This window comes from Clinocottus analis, unplaced genomic scaffold (assembly GCF_023055335.1).
Source record: "Clinocottus analis isolate CAN_PGR_092001 unplaced genomic scaffold, fCliAna1.0.p SCAF_30, whole genome shotgun sequence".
NCBI lineage: Eukaryota > Metazoa > Chordata > Actinopteri > Perciformes > Cottidae > Clinocottus > Clinocottus analis.
In genome coordinates, this window is record NW_027176043.1 from 1,494,574 (window position 1) to 1,505,609 (window position 11,036).

At 42.4% G+C, this 11,036-nt stretch overlaps 1 long non-coding RNA gene across 1 annotated transcript; it reads right to left on the minus strand.

Annotated features, from left to right (window-relative positions):
* Window positions 1-7,725: 7,725 nt before the first annotated feature.
* Window positions 7,726-9,883, minus strand: LOC137798585 (uncharacterized). The gene is made up of 3 exons (XR_011079367.1): window positions 9,834-9,883; window positions 8,774-9,041; window positions 7,726-8,598 (listed from the first exon to the last, which is right to left on the minus strand). It is a non-coding gene; the product is annotated as an uncharacterized lncRNA (long non-coding RNA).
* Between the last annotated feature and the right edge of the window lie 1,153 nt (window positions 9,884-11,036).

Here is an 11,036-nt window from a genome sequence, read left to right on the forward strand (position 1 = left end):
AAAATACTATAGTGTTCATGGCAACAATCTACTCGTATTGAGCAAATCAACCTATTTGCTCAATTTTTCCAAAGGACCCATGAGCAGTGCTGGGAGAAATGGATAACATTCAAGGGATTAAGTGACCAGAAATGAATGGACCTACATAGTGCAAAGAGCGATTGTTGACCCCCTATTGTTTTCATTTTCTTCATTTATTAGGGTCCGAGCGACTGACAGAGTCAGTCCCGCAAAGACCCGATTGTAATTCTAAGGGGTATTATTATTAGGGTCCGAGCGACTGACGTAGTCAGTCCGAAGGACCCTGTATTTTTTTTCTTCCGACCACTTTCTTTTTTTTTTTTCCCCCACATAGGACTGCTTTTTGGGGGACTTGTCATATAATATTTAATGTTGCCTGCAGGTGGCGCTATGACAACATTTCTTCATGTCCATGTGCTCAGGCCTGGACCGGCATCATCCATGAGGAGTTTTGGGCTGATTGCATGATGTGCATTGGAGTTACAACAGGTTTCTATCACATAGCGATCTGCCAAAATGGGTGTGTCTTTGAGTCCACGTCGCGGCCGTTGAGTGAAAACGCGAACAAAGCACCGTTCATACTCTCTCAGGTCTTTAGATCATCCCTGAACAGAAATGAAGTCGATCGGATACAAATTGTTGGAGATACATTTTGCAGAAAGGCAAAAACAGACAAAAAATGATAAAAATGCCCAAAAAAATCCAAAATCGCACGACTTATTTATTGCAAGTTAAGGGAAAAAAAGTTTGGAGTCATTAGCCCATATAGTTTTAATGTTATGAGTATTTAAAAATCGGACGCGCCCCTAAGAGGTAAATTGGTCTGAATTTCCTCAACGCAATGAGATATTCAAAATCTTACAACGCAGTCTTGAAGATACAACCCCATTTACGACTTCCAGAGAGTTTGGTATGAATCAGACGAAGCGTTCAGGGTAAAATTGCAAAAACCTGTTTTTCAGAAAATTCAAAATGGCGGAAAATTACGGTCGCCGGACTTTATGGGTCTGAGAGGCTTCTTTGCAGGTGGAGCCGGACATGTGTGAATTTTTTCAAGTCAATCGAACAATCTGGTCGAGGGGCGTCGCCGGTCCAACTTTGAGGGGGCGCTAGAGAGCTGGAGAGACTTTTTTTTTTTACCGCAAATTTGACGCCTATTCCATACATCAAAATTTGGTGTTTTGGGACTTCACCCTCCTCATGCCACAACCCAGCAAGGGCAAGAGCGCGACGTCTGCTTGACTTCAATTTGTAAATTAAGATTTATCGCCCGGTTGTGAGCGCAGGCGCCCGTTCCACAGGCGCACCGGGATGTTTTGCCCGGCGCGTTTTTGTCAAGGCCTTTTTATGAAAAGGTGCGTCTGGTGTGATCAGTTTATGTATGTGCGGGGGAGTGATATTTTGGCTGGACTCCTTCCGTCTCCTCCTGCACTTGAGTTTTGGCAGTTCATAACCGGACGTGGCATGTGATCAGTGTTGATAAGGTATCATAATGAATGCTGTGTGTTTTCTTGTCTACTGTGTAATAGCAAGATGACAAGTCCAATGGCCTTTCCAACTCTGGATGACCCAGATGTGCAGGCCATAAGGCAGTCCCTTCAGTCGCTAAGTGTGGTGGACTTGTATTGTTGCTGTTCATCTGAATATATCAGTTGCTTGATGTGTTTTGTCTAGATGTGTGTATTAACTCATCTAAAGTCTGCATTCATAATCTATGATTGATATGTACACTTGTTTTGTTTTTTAATTGCAGTACACAGTGATGGATCCAGCCGTGTCCAGAATGGACATCAACTTTAAAATCCGCAGGGTCAGCTCTGAGACCCTGCAGATCCTCCAGCTCTGAGACCCTGCAGATCCTCCAGCTCTGAGACCCTGCAGATCCTCGCACGCCAAGTGCGCAGAGGCAGAGCTCAAGAGAAATGGAGAAATGGATTCTCCTGCTGCAGAAGGAGCTGGCAGCCACTACGGCGAAACTTTCCAGTGCTCTCCTGCAGCTGGAGAATGCCGAACTCCTGGCCTGCCTCAAAGCTGATGACAAGTGTTTGTGTTCTGCTAATCAATTACATCTCAATTTTGCACATCGGGTGTGTGAATTGGGAGGGTAAGATGGACGGTTTGTTTGCATTAGGAGACCATTGGCGTGACAAAAAGCACGGTTTAACACGATCGCGTGTTAAACCGTAACACGGGTTGGTGCTGAAGGAGACTTCGCCGGCCCCAAAAGTGATGCCAAAGCAATAATATTGGGAGGTGAACTGAAATGCATTGCAAAATATTTCTAATATTCCTAATAATGCAGTTAGTCATGCCATATTTCCTTCTCTTACAGGTTAGAGGATGAGAAAAACAAAAGAGCAGCAGTTGAGGCTGAAAACAACACACTCCGGGCTCTGAATATTGAGTTGAAGCAACAGCTGCTGAAGAAGTTGAACCACACATCAACCCCAATTGGTACAAACTATTTTCCCTCCGCAGGTAAATAAAGTTTATATCTATCTATCTAACGCTTGATCATAAGGTTCAGTCATAAAAATTAACTAAGTAAGCCCATATTCTGTTATCTCTACTTAAATTTCTGTGAATAAGGGATGCTGTAATTCCGTAATTCCCCCACTGAGGAACTAATAAAGGACTATCTTATTTTATCTCATACTAAAAAAAAGGGGAATTGTAGAAGTATAGTTCCTGATAAAAGTGGTTGAAACTAGGCAAGGAACTGCAACCGTGTTTACCTTATGCTCTATGTACTTTCAGAAACTGGATGTGAGACCGGAGAACCACCTGCATCTCCTGTTGGAAACAAGGTAGAGTATTTGTACCTTTTTTTTTTTTTTTTTACAATGTACTATATGTATACATTTCCAAAACCTAAATAATAGTCTATAGAAGTAAACAAGACCTCTGCATCTGTATTCATTGATTATGATAACAACTATCTTTAAAGGATTTCATACAATCTAATGTTTGATTGTTTGTGTTTGGGACCTTTTTCAGATTACCTTGGAAGGGGACGTTGTTCTCAGAAAAGAGGCCTGGGGGACAGAATTTCGAGGACCAGCAGAGACTCCTTGTAGTGGCCGATCAACGTGTCGGCCACTCTGCTGGGTGCGGGATAAGATCCTGTTTTTCACGCGCTGCTTCGGTTATAAAAATGAGTCCAGCCGTTGTTATATCTTGGTATTATTGCACATTTATTATGACTGACGGCAGTTACATGTTGTTATTTAACTTCCTGAGCTGTTTTACGATGTATTTGGTCGAGCGGTAAAAACCGTTTGATCTCCCCGACACCCATGCGTCATCAATCACCCTTGCTCGTACCGGTGCCCCGTATTTAAACTATCACAATAAGACACACATTACCACAATAAAATACACACCTGTGACTAATGGCTCCTACACTCCTCCTATGTAAGAGAATTGGCAATGGCAATATGGGGCACGAAAACTCTTGAGGGGAAAAGCCTCACAGGAAAGGAGTGTCCCACCATGAAAACCACCCGCCAGCCTTTAACGCTGAAGAAGCTCCAAACTTTGAAAGGTATGGCATTCTTGGTGTAGCTATAGTCTTTCTCTGATACCCCGGACCGGTTTATTTTATATCATGTGTTTCTTTGTTCTGACGTGACAAAGAATGTTATTTACATTTATTTTCAGTCTGCCTCAAGAAGTGGCTCCAGGATAAAGACCTGGAGGAGACGGAGGTACAGGCCAGATGGGCAAAGGCTGGGCGGTATATAGCAGAAAAAAACATGGTATGCTGGTGTGCTGGTCACCAGCATTGAATGCTGGTGACCAGCACACCAGCACCAAAACACAACATATGCTGGTGTTGCTGATTACCAGTTTTGCTGGTCTGTGCTGGTTTTTCTAGCAGGGCTTCATGCCCGTAATAGTGAGATTGTGCTGCGTTTGCCGTGAGGCTGCAATCTGTAGATCACCCGAGGAGTCCAGACACTAGTGGTAAGGGAGAGCGAGGTAATGTGAGTTACTTGTCAAGATTCGCCGAAAGTATTCGATGCTATTCGGCAGATTCCTTGAACCTGCAAGGCAAGCCACCCAGAAATATTATCCTCAACCAAATTAAGAAAGCACATAGCTACAATGTCAAAGGACAATGAAATGGAAGACCTTGATGATTTCCCAGGCCACGACATTAGAGCAAAGTTGTCATGGTACAGGAATGAGAACAGCTGTCCAAATACAACGGCATAGATCTTGATCAGATTAATGTAAAACAAGACTGTTCAGATTGTATTTACTCTCTCTCCCTCAGCACTGGAGGACCAGCAGGTCCTCCCTCAACCCTGGTCCCTTAATCCGACCCTCTCTTTCCATCCCACAATAAACGATCTGTAAACTGTTATCGCTATTGGCGTGGTCTTTGTTAGTGAAATATATATATTCACACATATATTTAGCATTATTAATCTAGGTAGATCTTTTTTGGCTTTTAAAAACGAGCCCAAATAATCGGACAGCTGTTTGTTTGTAGGTCTGAAACAAAGGCAGACATAATCAAATTGTTGCCAGGCTACATGATGCAAATAATGTTGGTGAGTGAGAAAGAGACTGTCTGTACATTTGTTGAAAGTCAGCAGTGGCTCTTAAGATTAGAAATATTGTTATATGTATATACATGTCATATTAGTGTGTTACTAGCGCGTTAACGGCCAATTTTAACGGCATCAATTTTTTTTTTTGAATACTTAATTTTTTTAAAGAAACAAAGATACAATGAGACAAACATACATACATGGAACAAACGGTGGGTGACCTATACATTTATACTGATAGAAATTAATGTCAATTCACCCAACAACAGATCGATGATGATCCTGTGAGGTCACAAACATAATCCATTTTTCCCAATACTTCAAAAATGTATCAAACCGTAGATTCAGCGAGTCATTCTCCCCATATTCTGAACATCTGTTACAATATCTGTCCTGTTGGAGGTTCAGCCTGCAGCCATTTTCGTGTTATAGCCTTCTTGCTGGCTGCTAGCAATATCTTTAACAAATATTTATCTTGCACCAATAAGTGATCTGCAATATTGCCGAAATAAACTGTAGAAAAGGAAGTCAAATCCATCTCCACAAACAGTTTGTATTATTTGCCACCTGCCAGTATGGCTGAATGGCTGGGCAGCTCCAGAATATATGGAAATGATCTGCCAGCTGTTCTCTACATTTCCTCCAACATAGACCCCTTCCTGCCTCACCTGTTTGTGCATATTTTAATTTGGGGGTTATGAAATATCTAATCAGAGTCTGCCAGCAGAATTCCCTCCAGAGACCCAAGCCGGTGGAAGGAAGTGGACTGCACAGAGCACATATTTGACCAACGCCGTTAACAATAGGCACGCCGTTTGGGCTTGGAAGCCAGGCTAACGTTACGGTTTGAAATTAATGAATTAATGATAAGATGCTAATGAATGGAAAGTTTACTTTCAAAAAGTTGTCAGATGGTTCCCTTGACAAGACCGAAATGGTATGAGCCATTTGTCATCGTGAACTGAGCTATCATCGTAGCTATCCACCCTGAAATACCACTCGATGGCCGAGCACACCTCTGATGCTAACTCTGCGCCTGCTTGTCATAGCCAGACACGAACGGATGACTTCAGACAGAAACACATGGACACCACAACCAAGAACAAACTCACTGCAGCCAAAGCTAATGATGCTACTGCGTGTAGCCTGTTAGCGTTGTGGACGAGGATCTAGCTGATATAATACACATCACATCCAACGACAGGACCTACGAACTACGAAGCCTGACTCTCTCTCGTAGTTGTTTTTCAATAAAACAAAACATTTGCATAAAGCAAGCCAATCCACTTTTTCATGTTTACCGCATTAAAATGAAAAAGAAGGTTCATCAAAATGTAATATTGTTAAGTAAAATTTCTCTCGTGTGATTCATGTTCCTGCTTGAAAAGTGAGAACAGCGACAGAAAACAGAAAGTTTGGATTCCCGAAGACATTCCTTTTGAACTCTGCCAGTCATGGGTTTCCACTGACAAAGCCTCAGGTCCTGACCCACGCTCTGGCTATCTATAACCTCCGCCATCAGGCAGCCCCCAAAACCGGGGTTGGCCAGATGTGGTGGATCAACTTCCGGGAGTGACACCAAGATTACATTACATTACATGTCATTTAGCTGACGCTTATATCTAAAGCGAATTACATTGTTGCTCAATACACCGTAGACACAGCAACGGGGAGCAATTAGGGGTTAAGTGTCTTGCTCAAGGACACAACGACATGGACTAGCAGAGCCGGGGATCCAACCACCAATCCTCTGATTGAAAGACGGGCATGCTAACCACTGAGCCACAGTCACCTGACTGCCCCGGACCCCAGACATCATTGACCGTAGGAGGCATCCTGGGCCAATAGGGGTACTTTAGGCTCCTCACCACCACCCTGGAGGGGTACGGGTTGAGGAAGGAACCCCGTCAGGTCTACAACTTCGACGAGACGGTGTTTCAGCTGGACTCCTCAAGGAGTAAAGTAATCATGCCCCAGGAGGCCGAACATGCTTACAGGCAGGCCCACAGAAACGGGGACCACATCACCATCCTGGCCTAATTATGGATGGTCATCAGTCCCACCTGGATCCAGATCAAGGTTATCTTTATTTGTTATGTTCTAAATAAGTTGTAAATTGTGCTTTTTTTTTAGTTTATATGTTTTTATTTTGTCAATAAATTGTGTTTTGCTTCATATGCTGTTTGTATTATATTAGGGAAAATACTATACTGTAATTAAATTGTAAATGTAACACTGCAATTGAAGCATGTCAAGCTTTTTTTCTTCAGTTTAATTATGCGTTGACACCTTTTTTTTGATTTTAGGAGTGCCCTGTCAGCATGTATTGCTAAACAATCCCATTTTCAAAATGTTAAATTATGATGATGAAGATTATAATAAAAACTTCAATTTACCAATCAATACATTTTCAAAGCAAGTGCTGTACCCCAGATATTGTAATATGCTCTCAGTTCTGTTCAATCATTGTAGTATTTTGATATGATGCTGTCTTTCATCAGGTGTTACGCTCCACAAGTCTGGAGGTGGTTGGGGCCAAAGGGGTCGTAGGCGTGGACCAGTAGACCTGTAAGTGCTGCTGGAGAACAGGACTGTGCTGCTGGAGGACAACAGGACTATGCTGCTGGAGGACAACAGGACTGTGCTGCTGGAGGACAACAGGACTGTGCTGCTGGAGGACAACAGGACTGTGCTGGTGGAGGACAACAGGACTGTGCTGCTGGAGGACAACAGGACTGTGCTGCTGGAGGACAACAGGACTGTGCTGCTGGAGGACAACAGGACTGTACTGGTGGAGGACAACAGGACTGTGCTGGTGGAGGACAACAGGACTGTGCTGCTGGAGGAGAAATGAGAGCTGATCGCGGCACTCATGCAAATGGTGCCAATTAAAATCAAAATAGCCTTGACTGGCAACAGAGTCGAGGCTGTCGAGCTTATGAAGGGAGAGGAGGAGGAATTAGATGAATTTTTGTTTAATTAATTCATGTTGAATTGTGCTCTATTAAATTACGTTTTTTTTTCTATTATATTTTGTGAAATGTTTTTGTGAGGAGGAATTAGATAATTTTATTTTTTGAATTAATGTTAAGTAATATTATATTTAAATTAGTGTATATTAATAATATAAAGTTTGTGTGTTCCTTTGCTGTGTTTTATTATATAAAATGATTTTAAAAAATGGATTAAAGTTTTTGTGTATAATAAATGTTTATGTGAAAATTGTTGGCTTTGTTTCAAACACCAGAATACCCATCAGAAACAAATGAGGCTATTATTAGATAGATTGCCGTAGATGTTCATTATTGGTATATCCTTTCATTTAAACAGGTGTATCTAATATCTATTCTTTCATATTGGATGAAGGAAATACCTCAATAAATAAATTACATAGAAAATACCTTTACATTAGAACACTGCTCAAGTTAACATGTATTGCATGGCTGTTGTAATATTAATATATAATCTGTCAGTGGCGGGCACTACTCCATCTGTATAGTTTAACAGCTGATCGCTGCTTGTGACAGTGTACTGGCTTGCTGGTGGCGCCTCCTACAGGGTGACCTACGACATCTTTGCCTTGCCCCTGTCCATCGTGAGCAGGTTCGTCCACAACGTGGTGGAGAAAAGGAAGATCCTCCATAGAGACGTGCATTTCCACAACGCTGAGGAGATGGAGGTAAGGGCCGGCTTTGCTCGCCTTGCTGGCCATGAGGCGTTCCGCTGTGCTGCCAGCGCCATCGATGGGTGTCACATTCGGATTCCTCCTCTTGCAGAGCACAAGACATCAACCAGAAGCCCTTCCCCTCGCTTTTGCTTCAGGGCATCTGTGATGCCAAAGGCACACTTCTTGATGTGTATTTTGGAAACCCAGGTTCAGTACACGATGCACTAATGCTAAGGAGGTCTCCAATGTACAAGCAGGCCCTTAACCCACCAGCCGGGTACTTTCTGTTGGGAGATGGAGGGTACCCGTGTCTGCAGCAGCCAGTTGAGATTATGACACCCTACCGCCAGCCTGTGGCAAGTAAATAAGAACGAACACACACACACACACACACACACACACACACACACACAAACTTGTTACTTTTTTGAAACCTGCCATTTTTTATGTAATTGTTAATTCACAGGCCAAGTGGAAGCCCGCTATGTCAGGCACCATGCCGGGCAAGGAACATAATCGAACGCACCTCTGGTGTTTTGAAAATCCGCTGGTGCTCCATTTTTCTAAGAGCTCTGGAGATCAGACCTTTATCTGTCCCAAAGGTGATCGGTGCATGTTGTGTGCTACACAACATTTGCCCGGCAGCAGGTGACATCATGGAGGAGGAGGAGGAGGAGGAAGGCCCAGACCCAAAAGAAATGGAGGAAGCCACTGCTGACAGGAATCTGTCTGCGAACGGGGTAAGAGGAAGGCTCGCTGCCCAGATGTCGGCTCCCGCAGGACTGCCTGCATGTCTGGGAGAAGATGACTACCTGTAATTACTTCCCCGGATGAAGCCATGTCCACTGTGAATAGTTCATCAAGTTAGTGTATATAGTCTTCTGCAATGATCTTCTCCTTGTTCTGTCTAATTCAAGTGTAACTGCCTAACTGTAAAAAACTATTTGTAATAAATAAGACTTTGTAATTAATTGTTTGTGTGGATACAATTGCTTTCACAAATGAATATCATGGGTTGAAATTAAAATGTATTTATGTACAATTTATTAACAAGATTTTCCAACAGACATAGGAATTATTCTGCCCGCTCTGTTGCAGCTCTCTGCCCCTCTGGCCACTGCCTCCCTTTGCCTCTCCTCGTCTCTCTCTGACTGCTCTCTCAGGAAGTCCAGCACACCCTCTCTTTCTCTGCTCCTCTTCCTGCTGGCTTCCTTGGCACCCCTTGATTCTTCAGTTGAAGGGGCAGAAGCCGGTGCACTGACGCTACCACCTGCAGTGGCAGTCAGGTTAGCTGCAGCTATCAGGGACTGATGGATGCTGCCCCTGGAGTGCAGCATCCATCACGCAGTACCACTGCCAGGTAGCAGCTGTCCCACTACGGCCTCTACCCCTTTACCCGTTGGCGGGTCCTTAAGCTCTTAAAAGTAGGGAAACTTTTACTACATTGTGAGGCTGACTGTTTGAATGTATTCACAGTCCCAAAAAGCACCCACTGTATCCCTGTTTTTGTTAAGTTTCACAATTTGACTGCAAACTACTCTTTGAGGAATCATATTAAGTTGAAATGTAATAAAAGAAGAGATTACCTTCTATTTGGTCTTCAAATTATTCCATTTTCTGGGCCTGTTTAACAGTGACAAAGTCCCTGTGCAAAACAAAGAACCACAGTGACATGGGTTCAACCCTAACCCTCTTTAATAAGATGTTCAATATTTCAGATTGAGATTGCACAAAGCTACAGCCCTGAGATGCAAGAGAAAAGCAATCAAAGTCAATACTCATGTCCATCTAGTTTTGCAGGAATTTCACCATCCTGTGAAAAGGCTCTCATGAGCCACCCGCCAGTCTATCAGGGCCCGGGTTTCCTCAGCTGTCCCTTAATTTAAATTGTAGGTTATGATGCACATCAAAGGAATAACCAGTCTGTGTAATATGGAGAGAGAGGGCCGAAGAGAGTATGATTTTTTTTTTTTTTTAAATGCCTTATTAGACGTCCACAGATTTAATGACGTATGAAAGAGTAAAGCTAAAACACACAAAGGACATAATGAATACAAACAAAATGCTTTCTCTTTATGCTTCACATAATGTAAATATACTGATTCTTCAATGAAATAAATGTATTGACTCGATGGACTTTGGGCATAAAACTTCCTAAAACTGAACATTATTACGAAAATAATCATCTGCGATCATAAGTAACAATAAAACAAATCAATACATACCAACGATGCCATCACAGGGCATAAGATGCAGGCAGATTCAACTGGATTGAAAAACTACTAAAACAGCGGCTCTGGACCGTGCTCTTGCTTCACTTCCTGATTACAAGTCACCTGATAAGTTACAGGACATTTCCTGTTTCAAAATAAAACGTATAACGTACTGATTTAACAATTGTAAACAGAATAACTTCGCTCATATAATATGTATAATGTACTAGCCTTTTTAGTTCCACTTGATCATATTGTGTCATACTGTTATAGCACTTTACTTTGAGCAGACAGTTAGTCAAAGACAAACACTGGAATAATTTTTCCACTACATAAACCTGAACATGCACACATCTTGAGCGTGATAGTGATTATAACCGCATAAAAATATAGATTCTAATTAACTGGAGGATACACTTTTTGTCTACACGTCTTAAACCCTTCAATATAAACTGGAGCCCGGCCACCGTATGGAGGAAACTAATTTGGTCACTTGTTAGAATTTTTTTTGAATTAGATGAAATTGCCATTTGACTTTGCCCAATATGTAGTCAGGCGTCTGTAGGTGTCATGAAC